The sequence below is a fragment of the Astyanax mexicanus genome, chromosome 7 (genome assembly GCF_023375975.1).
Source record: "Astyanax mexicanus isolate ESR-SI-001 chromosome 7, AstMex3_surface, whole genome shotgun sequence".
In the NCBI taxonomy this organism is placed as follows: Eukaryota; Metazoa; Chordata; class Actinopteri; order Characiformes; family Acestrorhamphidae; genus Astyanax; species Astyanax mexicanus.
Window position 1 is genome coordinate 54,152,465 of NC_064414.1, and position 18,567 is coordinate 54,171,031.

The following is an 18,567-nucleotide window of genomic DNA, read 5'->3' on the forward strand; positions in this document are numbered from 1 at the left end:
GGTTAAATGGTGCCCGTACCTCGGCGGAAAGCTCCAGTAAAGCGCTGCTGTTGTTCTAGTTGTTCTGGATGGAAAGTGGTTTTGAGAGGGTCCTCTATAATGAGATCCAGAGAGAGAGAGAGAGAGACTTAGCTCCACTCCTGGATTCTCTTTTCTGATAAAACCCACCGAACCCCCCCCTCCACCCACCTCCACCCGTCCACTAAAAGACTGGCATTGAATGACGGCCACTCCAGCGCTGTTTCAGCTGTATGGAATGTTCTGTAGATGAGAGAAGGCTCCATTTAGGCCAGGCTGAAGCGGCCGGCCGGGTTCTTTGAGTCTGTGTGGAGAGTACGGGGGTAGTCTGGGCACTGGAGTGGCTCGTCTGGTGCCCGTTTCAGAGTAACGCATGCTATTGTTCCTTGGCTCTGCTTTTTTAAAGCCCTCGTTTCTGTGCTCTCCGTCTGAAGAGCGCAGGAGAAGGGGTCCGGCCAAAGCCTGACCCGCCGGTGCCGTACTAATGACCGAGGAACTTTATAAGATGCACTTAAAATCCTTTAATTTTTCCAAAAACCGTTAGTGCACCTTAAAATCTGGCTCTCCTTATATATGTATACTACCAGTCAAGTATTAATGAGCAGTAAAGTCACTCCACTGAAGTACAGCGTTATACAGGAGTTTCCTGTACAGTAGGTGAGTATTAGTCTGCATGTTTACAGTGTTAAAACAAGCTACGTCTGACGAACCGCTAGCTGAAATAGCTCTGGCTTACCTGAACATTTAGCGCTGTAGCGCTGTCGGGCAGCATCATCCGCTAACTGCGGCTATCTGTAGTGGTTAGCTGCTAATGCTAATGCTGCTGCACCCAGCCTTAGTGGAAATTTGGAAATCTAAGCTTACTTAAAAAAAAAAAAAAAGAAAACGCCACCCAGTAGCGAGATCTGCTGAATTAGAAGGGAAACATGGCGACACCCCTGTTCCTTACTAGTGTTGCATAGTATGCCTTGTAATTGTAATGTGCTTTGTGTATGAAAGTAGACCAGAAAATAGACATTTATTGATAGAGCGCCTTATAATCTGTGTTTTTAGCTAAATGTTAGCTTTCTAGAGTAAGTGAATAAACTACTTTTAAATGTAAAATTGTTTCTGTCTGGTCTGGCTGTAAAAACTTGTGACAGGGATTCCTGTTATCTTGTTTTCAATCATTTGAGTTTAATGTTGTATATAAAAGACCAAAGGGTCAATGTTTTAAAAGTTTAAAAAAATAGGTATTATGGTGCAGCGAAACAGAAACCGTTGATCAGAGCATGCCAACTAACAGCCCTGCTCTGCTGTGTTTTTTGGGGGGGCTCGTATTTCTTCCTCCCGCTGGAACCGTGTGAGCCCAGATTGCGGTTGCTAAGTGCCCCCACTTTAGCTGTTTTGTTTAAAGTGGGCTTCTCGCTCAGACCCCATTCTCCTCAGTCCCGCTCCTCGGCGGGTTCCTCCGGTGGTCCTGGGGAAGCCAGGTGTTCGGGACGGTCTCCAGGGTCGTTCCTCGCCCGGCTAACAAGCTCCCCCGGCCCAGGCCCGGCTCCCCCTGCAGGATCCAATAAAGCCGCCTGGTTACTGCCCCCGCCGGAGCGCCGGCCCCGCTTACAAAGAAAAACTCCCGCCGCTTAATGGGAGCCGAGGAAACATTTGTAGGGAAAGATACTTTTTCACATCACTTTAATTTAAGCGTGTGCACACGCACCGGCTGCAGACATTCGTTTCCCGTTCGGCTGCTCTGGGAAAGTTGCCCATCTGCAAAGTGTTTGGCCTTTATATGTTTTTTTTTTCCTTCTTCTTTTCTTCTTTTCTTCTATTCGTTTTTAGTACGTGAATTACACTTTTGCCAACTTCACAAATGGTGGGGCTGTTGGGTTTTGGCAAGAACGATTGTATTGGCAATATAACACATATCACGATACAAATACAGAGGTTACGCAATAATATTATCACATTTTTTTTTTTTTTAATTTACCGTAAAAATACCCTAAAATGTCTTGTTATTAATTTTAGGGCCAAATGTGCATCAGAGTACAACTTTTTTTTTCCTGTTTGTTGTAAAAGAGACAGATTATATCTCTCCAGGATCATTTATTTTACTTCAGTCCTGTACATAAAGTAAGGAATGCATCACATCAACATGTCATCACATGTTGAATCATTCACTTCTCTTACAATCTGGTGAAAATCTCAATTAGGATGTGCCATATCATATCATATGTGCAATAATATCTCAAAAAATATATATATAATATTCATTTTGTTGCAGTAGTTTACTCTTTCAATGTTTTATCATATCGCCAAGAATTTTGCTATTGCAAATATACTCACAAAATATTGTCATTTTGTCACAATATTTCCATTTCCATATCTTCCACCCTTTAGCACATTTAAATATTGTTGATAATATAATGAAGGCAATATATTGCATGTTGAATCAAATTATAGCATAAAACACACTATAATATTCATACAATCTGAATAAAAGAAAAGTTATCTAGAGGTATCTAGTGTGTGGGGTTTTAAACACAACACAATATAAACCACTTCTGACCTCAGTCTTTACATGTAAAATAATTATACATATAAAAAAAACTACATTGAAGATGACATAACATATATATATATATATATATATATATATATATATATATTTATATATTTTTTACAATAGGTCTATGTTCTATACAAAACTCTCATTTAAAGATAAAGAGATCTCACCAGCTCTATTCTATTCTACCAGTTTCAGTCTGTTTCATAATTAGCCATTTAAGGGCTCTGTCACTTTTATGTAAATAAGCTGCTGCTGGCCACACCCCATCTGTATTTACCACACCTTAGTCTTAGCTTGTGCTAAATGGCAAAACACGAACAAGCTAGTTCAGGCTTAACTGCCATAGAAGCATAAAACACCTCAAATTATTTGAAAGTTCTTACATATTCCTCATCTGCTGACCTGCCACTGACAGTAGATACAGATCCCTCCCTCAGACAAAGTCTACTGGCTAATCATGCTTTGTACTGTCTGAGCTTCTCAACAAGCAGACCGAAATGAGATTTTTCTTCAACTGATCTTGTGGCTGGAGCTCTGGTGGGGGCTAACGGGTGAGGGGTGGAGCCAGGGGGGTTCTATGCAGGTTTCCTGGTTTATTGTGTGTTATTGTCACAATAAGGGAGGAGCATACAAACGACTCACAGAAGCAATACAAATAGAAAAAGCATGCAAAAGTAAGTTTTGTATAATATATCTCCTATAAATCAGTTAAATAGATTATCTTAATCTACTTGGATTGGATTGTTTTGCTGTGTTTCATTAATCACAGCTCTAAAAATAATAAAGTAATTCTGACAATATTTATAACGTGACCAAAGGTGATAACTAGATTTGTGAGAATTGATGCAGTTTCACAAGACAAAAAATACAATACTTATATAAGAATATATATTCTTTCGATATATTCTTACATCAGGACATTTGATGTTTTGTTTCTGGCTTGGTTGTTTGGGAAAGTTTTTTTTTTTTTTTTTTCCGGGTCGTGTGAGAAATGCACTTTTGCCGACTCCACAAATTGAATCGAGAGTCTTATTGTTTATTTTTTTTCTGCGTTCTGTTTGTTATTTGTCGGGTCCGACGTTGGCGCTTGACATCATTTACAGGAGACGCAACGAGCAAATTGCAGAGACGGTGACGGGCGCTAATGGAGGCGGTTATGGCCGAAATATCAATCAGTTTCTGTTTACTGAAATGGATGATTCTCGTAGCGTAAGTGACTATCCATTGCCCCATTATCCGTAATGAGCAGTTGTCAGAAGACACACTTTTTCCATTTGTGATTTCCTCCAGAACTCCCTCCTCCTCTCGTCTTCCTCTCGTCTTCCCCTCGTCTCCTCTCAGTCAGCAGGACACCCCTGTTCTGAAACATACATCTGCTGGAATTAATTAACCCCTAATGGCTTCTGTCATTTAATGCAAATGGCTTTTACAATTATTGCGTTTTATTTGTTTATTTATTTATTTGTTCCTGCCTGAAGCTGGGTTGCCTTTGCCCTCCGTTTGACACCAGTCCTTCATTAGGTTTCTCTCTTTCTCTCTTTCTCCCTCGTTTTTTTATTTTTTTATTTTTTTTATTTTTGCCTCCAGGCTGTGCAGTTAGTCAGAGCAGGATGGTTGCTGTCAGTCGCGTCTCACCGGGTCAGCTACGCTACACAGCGCTCGGAGGCTGGAGATATACTTGCTGTTTGGTGATGCATTCACGTAGACTGGCTACTGGCTGTATTTTCCTTAAAATAATACATTTTAGCTTTATATCTTTTTCTCCCAAATTTGTAAGGTCACTAACATCTCTCATTAGTACTAACATCCACTCATTAGGACTCAATGGGAGATATTTGCAGACGAGCACATGCATTCTTCCATACATATAAAGTCAGACTTCGCCTCTTTTCAAACTGCCAATGACTTAGCATCAATCAGAGGAATCTAAAAGTTCAGCTAACAAGCCCTATTTTAGCAATCTATAGTGCATCAGTCAATTGCGGATCATGGAGCTTGATTTATGGCTAGATAGAATTGCGCAGCTGACTGTTAACTGTTGTCAGGGTTTTAATCAGTCAGTGGTGTACCTGTATTTCCCACCGCCAAGATAAAAACACACCAGAAATTTACCTGAACCCACCTAATTTCCAGACCACCACACCCATCAGCGTAGATATATTCATAAAGTCCGACACAGAGAGAATAACCAATTGTGCTCGCTCAGGCTCTGGCTGCTGATGCATTGCAGCAAAACTTGAGATTCAAACAGTGGATCTTTGATTTATGGTGGCAGCTGCATCATAGTGTGCTGATGAACCACTCTGAGCCCACATTCGGTTGCATGCAGAAATGTAACACTGCACATACTGGCCTATGTGCATCATGTTGATGCTGCTAAACGCTGCCCCCTAGAGTTTTTGTGTGTACTGCACCTTGTATATGTGTATATTGTTAATAAAGATATGCACAAGCAACACATTAAATGGATGCAGGATATGCGAGGCAGCCATATTGCTTACCCAATAGTATAAATCTAGCCAGGCAACATTCATATTAGCAGACTGAAGGGGCTAAAATCTGATTTTTGCCTTAATGAAACTATAGATCTGATCTAGTCATAGATTAGATTTGTATCTTCACAAAAGGTGGGCATGCCCAAAAAATAAAAACAACCTTTACCATCTTCTGATGTTAATAGTCTACTGGCATGCCACAGTGCATGATGACCTAAACACAGTTAAGCACCTGTGGGGCATCCTCAAGCAAAGGTTAGGCAAAGTACTTCATTAATTAACACCTGTGTGAGTCGCGAATGTTCAAGTTTTGCCACTTGCACTGACCCAAGGGAAAAAAAACATAGAGCATCCAACAAGAAGGAAAGTCTCGTCCATTTATTATTATAGAGCAGTAAAAACATGGTGGCTCATGGAAAGCTCTGCTGACAGATCCTACACCCTGATCTATTTTACATTATCCTCTGGAAAAAAGGCACATATTTAATCAGATTGGTGTGAAAATGGTTAAAATACCCGTACGCAGTAGTGTATTTTTACTATATTTATTGTATTTATTTATTTATTTGCATTCCCGCAGCCCAGCCCCTGTCCCGCTGCCATTATGGAGTGCAGGCTCGTGAAATTGACTTCTCTTTTCCTTTCTTTTTTTCTCCTCCCTCTCTCCTCCCCTCCTCTCCTCGCTCCCTGTGATGTTGTTATCGGAGAACATATCTGCTGAAAATGCGTTTGCAGCCTGTCCTGCTGCCATTACATTGTCTGAGTTATTCAGTCTGCGGGACAGTTTTAGAAAAGAGGGATCCCGCCTGCAGCACCCCTCACCGCAAACTTATAAGATCCACATGAGGGCGAGCTGGCAGAGCGCTGTCGCTCTCTCTTTCTATCCCTCTCTCTCTCTCTCTCTCTCTCTCTCTCTCTCTTTCTCTCTCGCCCTGCCTGTCCTGCTGATGGCTTTATACAGCGCAGATGATAGCGGCGGCCTCATGCTGCCACCTTCACGCCTCTCACACATCCACCTCCCGTCAGCGCCGGCACACCCTGCCTAACCTCGTTTGTTAAGCAGCGCTTCTGCCCGGGCGCCAGGTACCAGCGCCACTCCCTTTTTATTGTTTTATTGTTATTTGTATTCTAATAAAATGACAAAATGTTTAATAACAAACAGTATAAGGCTGATTAGGATATACTGATTGGATTTAATAATCCAAACTCCCCAATCTACCCCCATTCTAAAGGCATTTTCACACCTGTAGTTGTAGTTTGTAGTTCCTATGGTCCAGATCAGAGACTGTAAAAAAAAGATGGACGCCGTGTCGCTGTTCCCATTCATTCAATAAAAATGAAGCCAAAATCTTCCTCCATGTTGGCGATCCTGACACCTGAGTCTGTAGAGCGCAGTAGAGACCAGAGGAGGGAGAAAGACTGTGGAGAGACCGCCTACTCATTTAAATAACCCCGCCCCTGAGGGCTGCATCCACAGAGCTCACACAGTCTATGGCCCCGCCCATACGGTCATTGGTCCCACCCCGGCTATAGGTGTAGCCCAGCCCCTTACACACCAATAACCACACCTTTTTAAATAGAGCTCAATAATGTTTTAAAAAACAAGTTCTGTGAGGATATAAAAAATTATCAATTTTTATATGCTGCATTTAAGTAATGGAGGTAGAATTACAGTGTATTAGATTAAAAAAACGTGATTGAAAGTTGTCTGTTTTGCCTGTTTTTGAAACCTATGGTGATGGGTGGGGTTACACAGTTTTCTGAAACCGAACAGCAGGGGGCGCCTGACCTGTGGCGGCTTCACTTTTGAGAGACGATGCTCAGATGTCCAGCTATACACAGTCTATGGTCCGGATCAGTTAATTAATGTGTTTGTTTAGAGCGTTTCTCCCTCTGTTTGGTTTGTTTTCACACAGGCATAAATTCAAATGCACCAAAATACGTACCAATAAACCACGCTAGCACACTGCCTCCTCTGATTGGTCAGAGCTGTCTGGAGCGGGAGCAAGAAAATAAATATAGTGAGAAAATGATGTGCTCCAGTGCATATATCTGTGCAGTGTGAAGCTGCTTTAACACAGAACACCGAAAATTTACCCCAGCATTTTCAATGGGACATGCAGCGCAGATGTTGAGCAGTGAATGCAGAACACACTGCGTAACTGTGTAAACAGCGTGGAGCAGCAGAAACAGCATTAGTTTATAGCTGTGGTAAAAAAGCATTTTTTGGCTAATATATAAGATTAAACTGCACCTTATTAGCAGTTTAGCTCAAATAAAAGCAGCATATTTGATAGCTGGGTCGGATCGAGACCGGATCACGTTTCTCACCACAAACAAACCGAGTGTAATTACTGTTTTCACACCGGCTCAAATGAACTGCACTAAGAGTACAAACAAAGTACAGTCTGTTTTATCCGAACCAAATAGTGCTGTAAAGTAGGGGTGGGCAATATTATATCGTATACAATATATCGTGACACAGAAATATCATGATATTAAAAATCCATATTGTGATAATAGGGCTGTTCTGTCTTAAAAGTAGTCTATTATTTACTGTGAAGTTTTAAGTGTATTTATTGTATAATTGTTTTAGTTAGCAGTTTATATCGTCGCTGTCCTATGAAAAACACTTATCTCCATTTTTGTTAATTTTTAGTTTACTACATAATTTGAACAGACAAACTGTCACTTACACTGTGCCAACATTTCGTAATGCATAGACCAATAGAAACTCTTCAAAATGACCTGAAATAAACTCTTTTTACATTGACTTCCACTGAAAGTTTACAAGTTTTTTTCAAATTTGGAGATCAGTGTTTTTCATTGGACAGCGACGATATGCATGCACTAAATATTCTGCAATATTTTTTGCTGCATTATATTAATTTATGCTATATTATATATTTTGCCACATTATGATTATGCTGTTATACTATTATACTATATTCCTGAAATGAATTAATTATTTTAGTTTTTCTATATCGCCAAGTATATCGTTATCGCAAAAATACCCTGAAATATCGTGATATTATTTTAGAGCCATATCGTCTACCCCTATTGTAAAGATAGCATCTATTCTTTCTGGGGTTCATCAGACATAAAATACACATAAAACATACATACAGAATAAAGAAAGTAAGAAAACATATTCTAAGTACATTCTAAATGTATACAAAAGAAAAACCTAGGTAACAAAGAAAAAAACAATAAGTTTAAACAATTATAAATCATTATAAATCCAATAACTTTACTATTGCCATTGAAAATAATTTCCCTACTCTACTTTTTTTTTACTTTTGTGTATTTAATTTAATGGTCAGGAATCAGTTAAATAGTGTATTTTTAGCTGTTTTTTAAAACATATTTTATTATCATTATATATATTTTGAGCAGTAAGTCAGGTAAGGAGTTCCATTCTGTAATAGCTGTAAATCACTGTAACAACACAAGTAATTACTCTTAGCTCTTCGTAATTTAAAGTATTTTTTTGTTGAATATCTGGTCGTATTGGTTTCTCTCTCTTTTATTCGTACTAATTGATCATAAATGCTCAGTGGATATTTCAAATCATATGTCTTAAGGTTTGTGTCTTTGGGATGAAGGGATGTAATATTCTATATATTTCACATATCAACTATTTCTAAATTGATAGTCATTAGTGTGTAATCACTCCCCTTTTGCAGCTTCACTATATGGACAAATGTATTGGGACAAATATACATTACATCTACAGGATCTTTTATGACTTTCCATTTCTAACACATAGGCATTAATATGGAGTTGGTACCACAATGGAGTTCATTGAGCTCTTTACTGAAGACTCGCTAAAGCTAACTCTTAGCTAAAGGTATAATACTAAAAATAGTGTATTGGACACATCATTGCTTAACAAGGTTGTGTCTCAACAGGTATCCTGCTTAACTTTCCATATAAGTAATTTGTTTGGCATGCACTAATTTAATAATCTAAATAACCCCATGATAAGTGTGGAGTCAGAGTCAGTGTGGAGTCGGTCCCCTTTTGCAGCTTCACTATATGGACAAAAGTATTGGGACAGCATCACATTATATCTTTAATATCTTTAAGAACACCCCATTCTAAATAAGGCTGCTCGTGTGTATTGATGTAATAATCTATATATTGGGACATTTTTCAGCTTTTCTATTGGTCCATTCCTCATGAATTTATGATATGAAGAATAACTGCCAGATTCACAGTAAGAAAAGTGAGTTTTATTGGTTTTACTTTCATCTTTTTACTTCCTCTTTTTTAGAACCCTCTAACTTTTTGTTATTTCAATCACTTTTTTACTATTTTCTCCCCAATTCGCAAGGCCAATTACCCAACCCTCTCATTAGGACTCCCCCTATCAATTTGTTAAGTTTGAAGATCTAAGAAATATAGTTAAAATATTATTTTTCAGTGTAAAACTTCTTTTTCTTGCCTTAATTAGTGTAAGCAACATATAAAATGAAAATCAAAAAAAAAAAAAATCAAGCAAAAAAAAAAAAGAAAACTAATACAAAATTGCAATGTTATGTTTTAATGTTATATAAAACTATTGTTTTATTTTATATGTTGGTCTTTCAAAATCTAGTAATATAGTATTAAAACATAAAAAAAAAGTTTTAACATTTTTTTAAAAGAAAAAAAGAAAATCGAGTGAATTATCCTTATTGAACCATTGCCTGTTAGAGGTAAAGAACACCATTGCACTAAATATTGATAGAATAATGGAGTTAGTAATAAAATATTTACACTGTTTGTTAGGGTTTTTTTTTTGGTTTCAGACATTTTTTGGATAATTTAACATGCACTGGGTCAATATGACCAGTTAACACTGTTTCTGTTTCTAACAAATGAAAAAAAAAAAACAGTAGGGTTAATAGAAATACCCCATGTCTCTGTTAACCCATACTAGTCATTAGTGTGGAGTCGGTCCCCCTTTGAAGCTTCACTCAATGGACAGACGTATTGAGAGAGCATCACATAACTTTTTGTTCTTTCAATCACAGACATGTCATGAGTTTATCTCAGGATAACTAAATAAGGCCTAAGGAAAATGTACCCTGATCTGGATGCTGAAACGAGTGTAGAATCAGCAGCTCATCTCCATGCTGTTGTTTTTATAGAAGCTGGAGGAATTTTAGATGAAAGAATAGTGAAATGAAAACAGTGGATTTTCAGGAGGCGGTAACTTTTCCGATGACTTCACTCCCAGGCAATCTGAGACAGATCACTCGCGCCTGATGTAATTCCTGTGAAGTGCATCCATTCACAGCCCAATGAGATGCTATCGAGTGTGTGAGAGTCTGAGACAGACTGAGAGAGAGAGAGAGAGAGAGAGAGAGAAAGCATGACAAACAGAAAAAATAACTAAGGAAAAAAACGAAAGAATAAGAGAGAGAGGGGAGGGCAAGAGAGGAAGAAGGTGAAATACAAGGAAGGCATAAAAAAAAGAGAGACGCGAAAGAGAAACAGATGGAAGGAAAGATATACAAAAATACAGAAAGAATGATGGATCGAGGGATAGACAGAGGAATGGGGAGATAAAGAAACAAACAGACAGTGAGACGGACACAGTAAACTATAGAGAGAAAGCAAAAGCAGGAAAAATGGATGCGAGAATGAAAGAGTGAGATACAAGGGTTAGAGAGGACAAGAATAAGAAAGAGAAAAATAGGAGAGAGGCAGAGAGTGTGAATGAGAAATAGAGAGTGAGGGAGAGAGTAACAGACTGATCTGGAGAAACAGAAAGATGAATGAGTGCAAGAAAGAAAGAGAGGAAGAGAGAATAACAAAGAGAGACAGATAGTGCATGTTTAAGAAAGAGTGAGAGAGAGAGTCAAAGACAGAGACCAAGAACAGAAAGAGAGAGATAAAGAAGGAACAGTATAAGAAAGAAAGAAAGTCAAATGAGGGGGAGAGAGAGAGAGAGAGAGAGAGAGAGAGAGAAAGAGAAGGAAAAATACGAGTAAAACTGAAAAAGATAGAGTGAAAGAATAAGTGAGAGACAAAGAACCGTAAAGGGAGAGAGCAAAAGAATGAAAGAGAAACAAAGAAAAACTGAAAAAGAAAAATGTGAACGAAACAAAGAAAGATAAAATAATCTGAGTGCAAAAAGAAAGAGAGCGAGAGAGAGAGTGTGTGTAAGTGAGAGAATAAGAGAGAAAAACAGACTCAAACAGAGTAAATCTGAAAAAGGAAAGAGGAATGAAAAAGTGAGAAAGAAAGAACCATAAAGGGAGAGAAGAACAGAATGATAGAGAAGCAGAGAAAAACTGAAAAAAAGAAGGAAAAATGTGAACGAAACAGAGAAAGATAAAATAATGAATGCAAAAAAGAAAGAAAACGAGGGAGAGTGTGTGTAAGAGAGAGATAATAATAAAAAAACAGAGCGATAGAGAGAGAGATGAACAAAGAGAAAGAGAGGGAAAATAAGAAAGAGAAAAACTCAAAGAGAGTAAATCTGAAAAAGGAAAGAGGAATGAAAAAGTGAGAAAGAAAGAACCATAAAGGGAGAGAAGAACAGAATGATAGAGAAGCAGAGAAAAACTGAAAAAAAAACAAGGAAAAATGTGAACGAAACAGAGAAAGATAAAATAATCTGAGTGCAAAAAGAAAGAGAGCGAGAGAGAGAGAGTGTGTAAGTGAGAGAATAAGAGAGAAAAACAGAGAGAGAGAGAGAGCAAGGAAAGAGAGAGAGAAGAGAGAGAGATAAAGATTGAGAGAGGAACAGAATAAGAATGAAAAAAGTCAGATGAGAGGGTGAGGGAGAGATATGGAGGGAGAGAGAAAAAAATAAGAAAGAGAAAAACAGACTCAAAGCGAATACAACTGAAAAAGAAAAGAGAAAGGAAAAAGTGAGAATGAAAGAACCATAAAGGGAGAGAACAACAGAATGATAGAGATGCAGAGAAAAAACTGAAAAAAGAAAAATGTGAAAGAAACAGAGAAAGATAAAAGAATGAATGCAAAACAGAAAGAAAACGAGGGAGAGTGTGTGTGAGAGAGAGATAATAATAAAAAAACAGAGAGAGATAGAGAGAGAGATGAACAAAGAGAAAGAGAGGGAAAAATTAAGAAAGAGAAAAACAGACTCAAACAGAGTAAATCTGAAAAAGGAAAGAGGAATGAAAAAGTGAGAAAGAAAGAACCATAAAGGGAGAGAAGAACAGAATGATAGAGAAGCAGAGAAAAACTGAAAAAAAGAAGGAAAAATGTGAACGAAACAGAGAAAGATAAAATAATGTGAGTGCTAAAAAGAAAGAGTGAGAGAGAGTGTGTATGTGTGTGAGGGAGAGAGAATAAGAAAGAGAAAAACAGAGACTTAAAGAGAGAGGGAGAGAGAGAGAGAGATGCCAGGAGGAAAATGTGAGTAATGGTGAGTAAAAAGGGAAAGCGGGTGGAGGAGCGGGTAGGTGGGGTGGTGGTGGTGGTGGGGGGGGTACTCTGTTGGCAGGCTGGCGTTGCATTTGCCATCAGGTCTCTCTGAGCCGTATGTCCTGTTCCCTCTCACACCAGAACCAGAACCAGAACCAACTGCTGCTCCAGACTGTGCTACAGATCCCTCCCACTCACCACCACTCACTCACTCACACAGACCCCCTGTCTCTCTTTCTATCTGTCTGTCTCTCTCCCTCTCTCTCTCTCTCTCTCAGGGGGGGTGCTCAGTAATAACCCCAATTCAACAAGCCCCCCAACAGCTGGCAGGACCGACCGCAGATCTGCTGGGTCGGGCAGCGCCGCGGTGGCAGTGCCGGGTGTTAGCCAGTGTTAGGGGGTGGCAGCTGGGTATCGCCACAGGTTGCCAGGTTTTTATCTCTTCCACCAAAGAGAATTAGAGGCCTTTTATCTTCATATTCAAAAGATCCGTCCCAGTTGTGTACTAAAAAACTATACTGACAAGTTGAGAATACTCAAATATCCATTGTACATACTTAAAATTTAAGTATACTTAAATATCTACAACTTAGAAATGGTTGTTTTTTTAGAGTTTAATAAACTATGAGGTAGTAGTAATAAACTTCTAAAAAAAATTACTCAAATATCCTTTAGGCATACTTACACTAAACTTTAAGTATACTCAAATATCTACGACTTAGAAATGGTTGTTTTTTGAGTTTGTAGTGTATAGTATTGATGCATGTCTCGAAGTGTTGAGTAAACTTGTAAATGTATGGAAGTTTACAGAAATCAAACATCTGCAGGTCATACTAAGAACTAGTTGGGTTTTAAGTATAATAAACTGTAAGGTAGTTGTAATAAACTATACTCTATATACTCTAAACTAAACTATACTCAAATATTCATGAAATATACTTAAAATACAAGTATACTCAAATATCTACAAGTTAGAACTGGTTGTGTTTGTAGAATGTAGTATTGACGCAAGTCTCAAAGGGTTGAGTAAACTAGTAGACCTATGAATGTACTCAAATAACTGTAATGCATACTTAGAACTTGGTTGGTTTTAAAATATGTAGTATTCAGTACATCTGTTATACATATGTTATATGTTCCACCAAAGAGATTTAGATGACTTTTATCTTCATATTCAGAAGGTCCGTCCAGGTTGTGTACTAAAAAACTATACTAGCAAGTTGAGTGTACTCAAATATCCTTAAGACATACTTAAAATTTAAGTATACTCAAATATCTACAATTTAGAAGTGGTTGATTTTTGAGTTTGTAGAGTGTAGTATCAATGCATGTCTCAAACAGTTGAGTAAACTAGTAAATGTATGGAAGTTGAGAGTACTCAAACATCTGCAGTGCGTACTAAGAACTGGTTGGGTTTTAAGTATAATAAACTGTAAGGTAGTTGTAATAAACTATACTGACAAGTTGAGTATACTCAAATATCCATGATACATACTTAAAATTTAAGTATACTTAAATATCTACAACTTAGAAATGGTTGTTTTTTTGAGTTTAATAAACTATGAGGTAGTAGTAATAAACTTTACTGACAAGTTGAGTATACTCAAATATCCAAGAGACATACAGTACTTAAAAATGATCAAAGAGTTAGTATGTGGTATAGGTATTTAACATTTAACTGGTTATCTACAAGTTTCAGCATAGAACTGGTTGGTTTTTAAGTTTGCAGTATTCAGTACATTTTTTTATCTTAACATTCATAAGATTATATGAGAGAGAAAGAGAGAGAGAAAGAGAGAGAGAGAGAGATTAACAAATTGAAAGAGAGAAAAGATGAATGAAGGGGTAAAAGAAACAGACAGAAAAATAAGTGAGAGAGGACAGCAAGAAGGAAAGAGAAAAAGAGTGGGAGATAGATAGAAGTATTTGAAGACAGATTGGCAGATTAAAAGACAGAAAAACAGACAAATAAAGGATAAAAGAAACAAAGAGAGAACGATAAAGAAAGAGAGCAATGAAATAGACAGAGAATCAGAGAGGGTGTTTTCCACTGTTGAAGAGATTTTAATATTTAAGGATGTACAGAGTTCTGGGCTGATATCTATTATGCACATTTATAACTTTACAGAGAGACTAAACACTCTGGTATAACTTAATAATAAACTTTACTTTTATATTTCTTACATTTTAGCTTTTAGCCAACGAAATGCAAACAATAAAATTAAATGTTTCTCCTGAGAAATTAGTTATCACTGTTTCTTACATAGACTGATCACTTACACAGCTTTATACCCTATTTTTAAATTAACATGTTGAATAAAATCCATTTTATATATTGTTTAATGTAATAAAAATAAGTAAAAATGACCTTTAATCAGTGCATTTTAAAGTAGTACGAGCAGCGTTGGCCAGTTGTAGTAGCCCGGCCAGCATCGCTTGGTCCTTTTTTTTTTTTAAATAAGTCAATAAGTCGAGCATGAAGTTTGAAATTTCAACCAAATTAAACCAGTATATTCTGATATGTTCTTGATTCCCTATTAATATTTATATACAGTATTTTTTTTTACTTGCATCTGTGTTGATTTTACATAGTGGAGCTGCCACTTTGTTTTTTTTTAGTGTTTTTGTGTTTTTAGTGTCGCTCTCTCTTTTCCGTCAGCCTCGCTTCGCCTCCAGTGCATCTGTTTCCCAACTGCTCAGAAAGCAGTTTCTGTCTAAGAGGCAATTACCTCATCGCCCAACTTAATTAATGTCATAATGCTCTTGCGTGTCCGGGCTGTTTTGGCTGGCTGTAATATGATATAAGGGCATAATTGGTCTTTGCTGTTTTTAGAGTTGCTGTGTCTCTCTTTTCCCCCTTTGGTTGTCAGTTGACAGATTACTCATTACGTCTCGGAGGGCCCGAATTAGCGCCATGTTTAACGGCGCTAACACAATTGAATCCCTTAATGATACCCCAGAGTGCAATGTTCTAGTAATAATACTGGACATCTCTCGCTCTCGCGCGTTCTTTCGCGCTCATATTTTCTCTCTCTTTTTGTTTTAGCCTTAATGCAACTCGCCCCAGATAGCATCTTACGTTTGCTAATAGCTACAATTAGCTGATAGGGACACTTTAATCGCGCCATCGAACAGTGCCCGCTCTTCATCTGCCTGTTTAAGAGTATTTACCAGATCATAACTGCACTTATATAACAGCAATAACTCCACCGAGTCTATAACTGCGTTCAGACATTTAACTGCAGTTTTATTGTTCTTTATACAGAAAGATTGAACTCTGTAACATCTTTAACCTCCTTTACTGCTATTTCCCCAATTTTCTCTCTTTATTTTTAAACTTTCCAATTACTACTCATTAGCTAACTCTATAAAAGTATAAAGAAACAACTTTCACTTGATGTAAACTTTCTTTTCCAGGTCTAAACTTAAAAAAAAACTTTCTCTGCTGGGATTAATTAGTGTAATGAATGTGTAATTGGAAAATCCACCCGTACATCATCCATCATCTTAACCACTTTTTCCTAGTCAGAGTCGTGGTGGGTCCAGAGTATAATCCAGAAGGTAGTTTTAAAGTTTCAGTCAGTGCTTTAAATGGAAATTATATGGAGTAATTCAGTATAAAAAACTAATGATGTGAAAATTTAAATTAAATTAAGCCTAAACATATTTAATTGCATTTATTTCCCTATTTTTTAAATGATTGAAGATTTAAAAAGAAAATTAAATCAATTATGATTACTTGTTTAATACGTTTATTATTTTTAATACCAAAAAAACAAATGCACTTAATATTGAGCTAAATAAATTGTTTTATTGGATGTATACTTTTGGGTAATTACTACAGTGTAATAAATAATACAAATAAATACCTAATTTATTTAATTAATTAAAATAAAATATTATTTTTCTGTGTGCATTACAGTCAGAAAACTGCATTCTTATATTATATATTATATTTTTCTATCAGTGGAATATAATATCCAGGTCTAAAAGTGTTGAGATATATATATATATATATATATATATATATATATATATATATATATATATATATATATATATATATCTCACCTGCACAAAATGCACTGTGATGCTTATCGCTATCTTACACCCCACCAGCAGTCTATTTTCACTCCTTTCATCTTGCATCATTTAATTAGCAGCAGTGCTTGTGAATATATCTATACTTGTTGGGCGTAGTGTTCTGGAAATTAGGTGTGTTTGGGTAATTTCTGGCATGTTCCTTGCGTATCTTGGTAACAGAAAACACAGGAGCTCCACTGACTGAATACAACCTAGACAGACGCCAACAGTCAGATGTTCATTGCTATCTTGGCAACACCGGTGCTTCTACAGCACAATTCACATTGCCAATACACAGAATGAATAAGCTTGAAAGAGCAGCTCAGTTTTCTCTGCTGAGAAGCGTTTGTTGGACACGTCCTGGTAGCTGCACCGTTAAAATAGCAATCCACCAAAGTCAGAGCTCATCTGAGTCTTAAAGAGAATGATGAGAAAGTGACATGCTGATTGGTTTGTTTCACGTTACGCCCAAAATTAACCACATCCATGATTAATTAAGAGAATTAGTACATGCCTTTTGTCTGCTTTGAGCTGCGCAAGGACTTCCTTTGCTCCACTGATCACATGACGCTACAGCGCTCCAGCTCTCCGAGTTACTAATTGGCTCCACCTGTCCTCCCTAGTATATGTACCCCTCGTTTTGATGTACTTTTTTGGTATAGTTGAGGTTGTTTTTGCTGCAGTAATCTGTTATGATTTTCTCAAAACGGCACTCCAGCCCTGCCAATTTATACCCCACATTCCGTATCACCAGGCCTTTAGCTTCCCCTAAACCACCCCCTCATACTCTCTCTCACACACACACACACACACACACCCGTTAAAGTACATATGGTGCTACTTAATGTCACTTTGCCCTCAGTTAGCAGTAAGATCCGCTCTTCTTCTTAACCCGTTAAATCGCACCACTCCACACTTTCCAGGCTTTAGAGCTGTCAGTGTCGATTACACTGATAATCAGCTTATTATACTCAGGATTAAATCAGTAATAGTCACTGAGTACCTCTTTAAAACACAACACTGTAATCATGACCGTGAACTAGTGCTGAGCCGCACATACCGGTTCATCCTAAAACGCTGGATAAAGGGTGTAAAAATACTTCCAGAGCAGTATAAACCTTTGGAGTACTTTAGACTCAAGCTTAAAGGATAATAATAATGCGCATTATAATTTTAAATGTTTTAATTGTTAACTGGAGAGCCAATAGAATTTAGACAGCAAGCAACAGCCAGTGGCTTCTAGGAATTGTGCAAAACAACATTTGAGAAACATCACTTCAAATAGGGAACAACCTCTTTTCGTCAGTTAGAGCATTGAAGATGGGGCGTGGCTGGATCTTCCAACATGACAATGACCCAAAGCACACAGCCAGGATATACCTTCTGGAATATTTCAGATCCGTTTTTAAAATAATTTGTTTTAAAAAAAGGAAGCAGTGTTAAAGTTCAAATTGTTAGCATAGTTCATTTTTAAGTTCTGTCATGTATTTTGTAATTTTGAGGGTCAAAGTAAACACTACAGTAATAAAAAGCCTTAATTTAAAGCCTTAATGTTTTATATTTTGTATTCTGTGAATTCCTGACAGTAGAGTAAGTCACAAACATATATAAAAATACCCTCTTCTTCCACCTTTGTTTTTTTTTTTTTTTTTTTTTTAGAATGTGTTGCTTGTCTGAAATGCATAAATGGGTAAAATAACAAAAAAGGTGCAGAGCTTTCAGACCTCAAATAATGCAAAGAAAACAAGTTCATATTCATAAAGTTTTAAGAGTTCAGAAATCAATATTTGGTGGAATAACCCTGGTTTTAATCAGTTTTCATGCATCTTGGCATCATGTTCTCCTCCACCAGTCTTACACACTGCTTTTGGATAACTTAATTCAACTCTGGTTCAAAAACTTGATCAATTTAATTGCTTATGATCATCCATCTTCCTCCTGATTATATTCCAGAGGATTTTTAATTTGGTAAAATCAAAGAAACTCTTATTTTTTTTCCAGAGCTGTATCTAGTTTTTTTTTTTACTTTTCATATTT

General features: G+C 37.2%; 1 protein-coding gene across 10 annotated transcripts in view; it reads left to right on the top strand.

The window, feature by feature from the left end:
* The window catches only part of tenm3 (teneurin transmembrane protein 3), a 1,272,390-nt gene that overhangs the window by 725,752 nt on the left and 528,071 nt on the right, over positions 1-18,567 (top strand). The window lies entirely within an intron of this gene.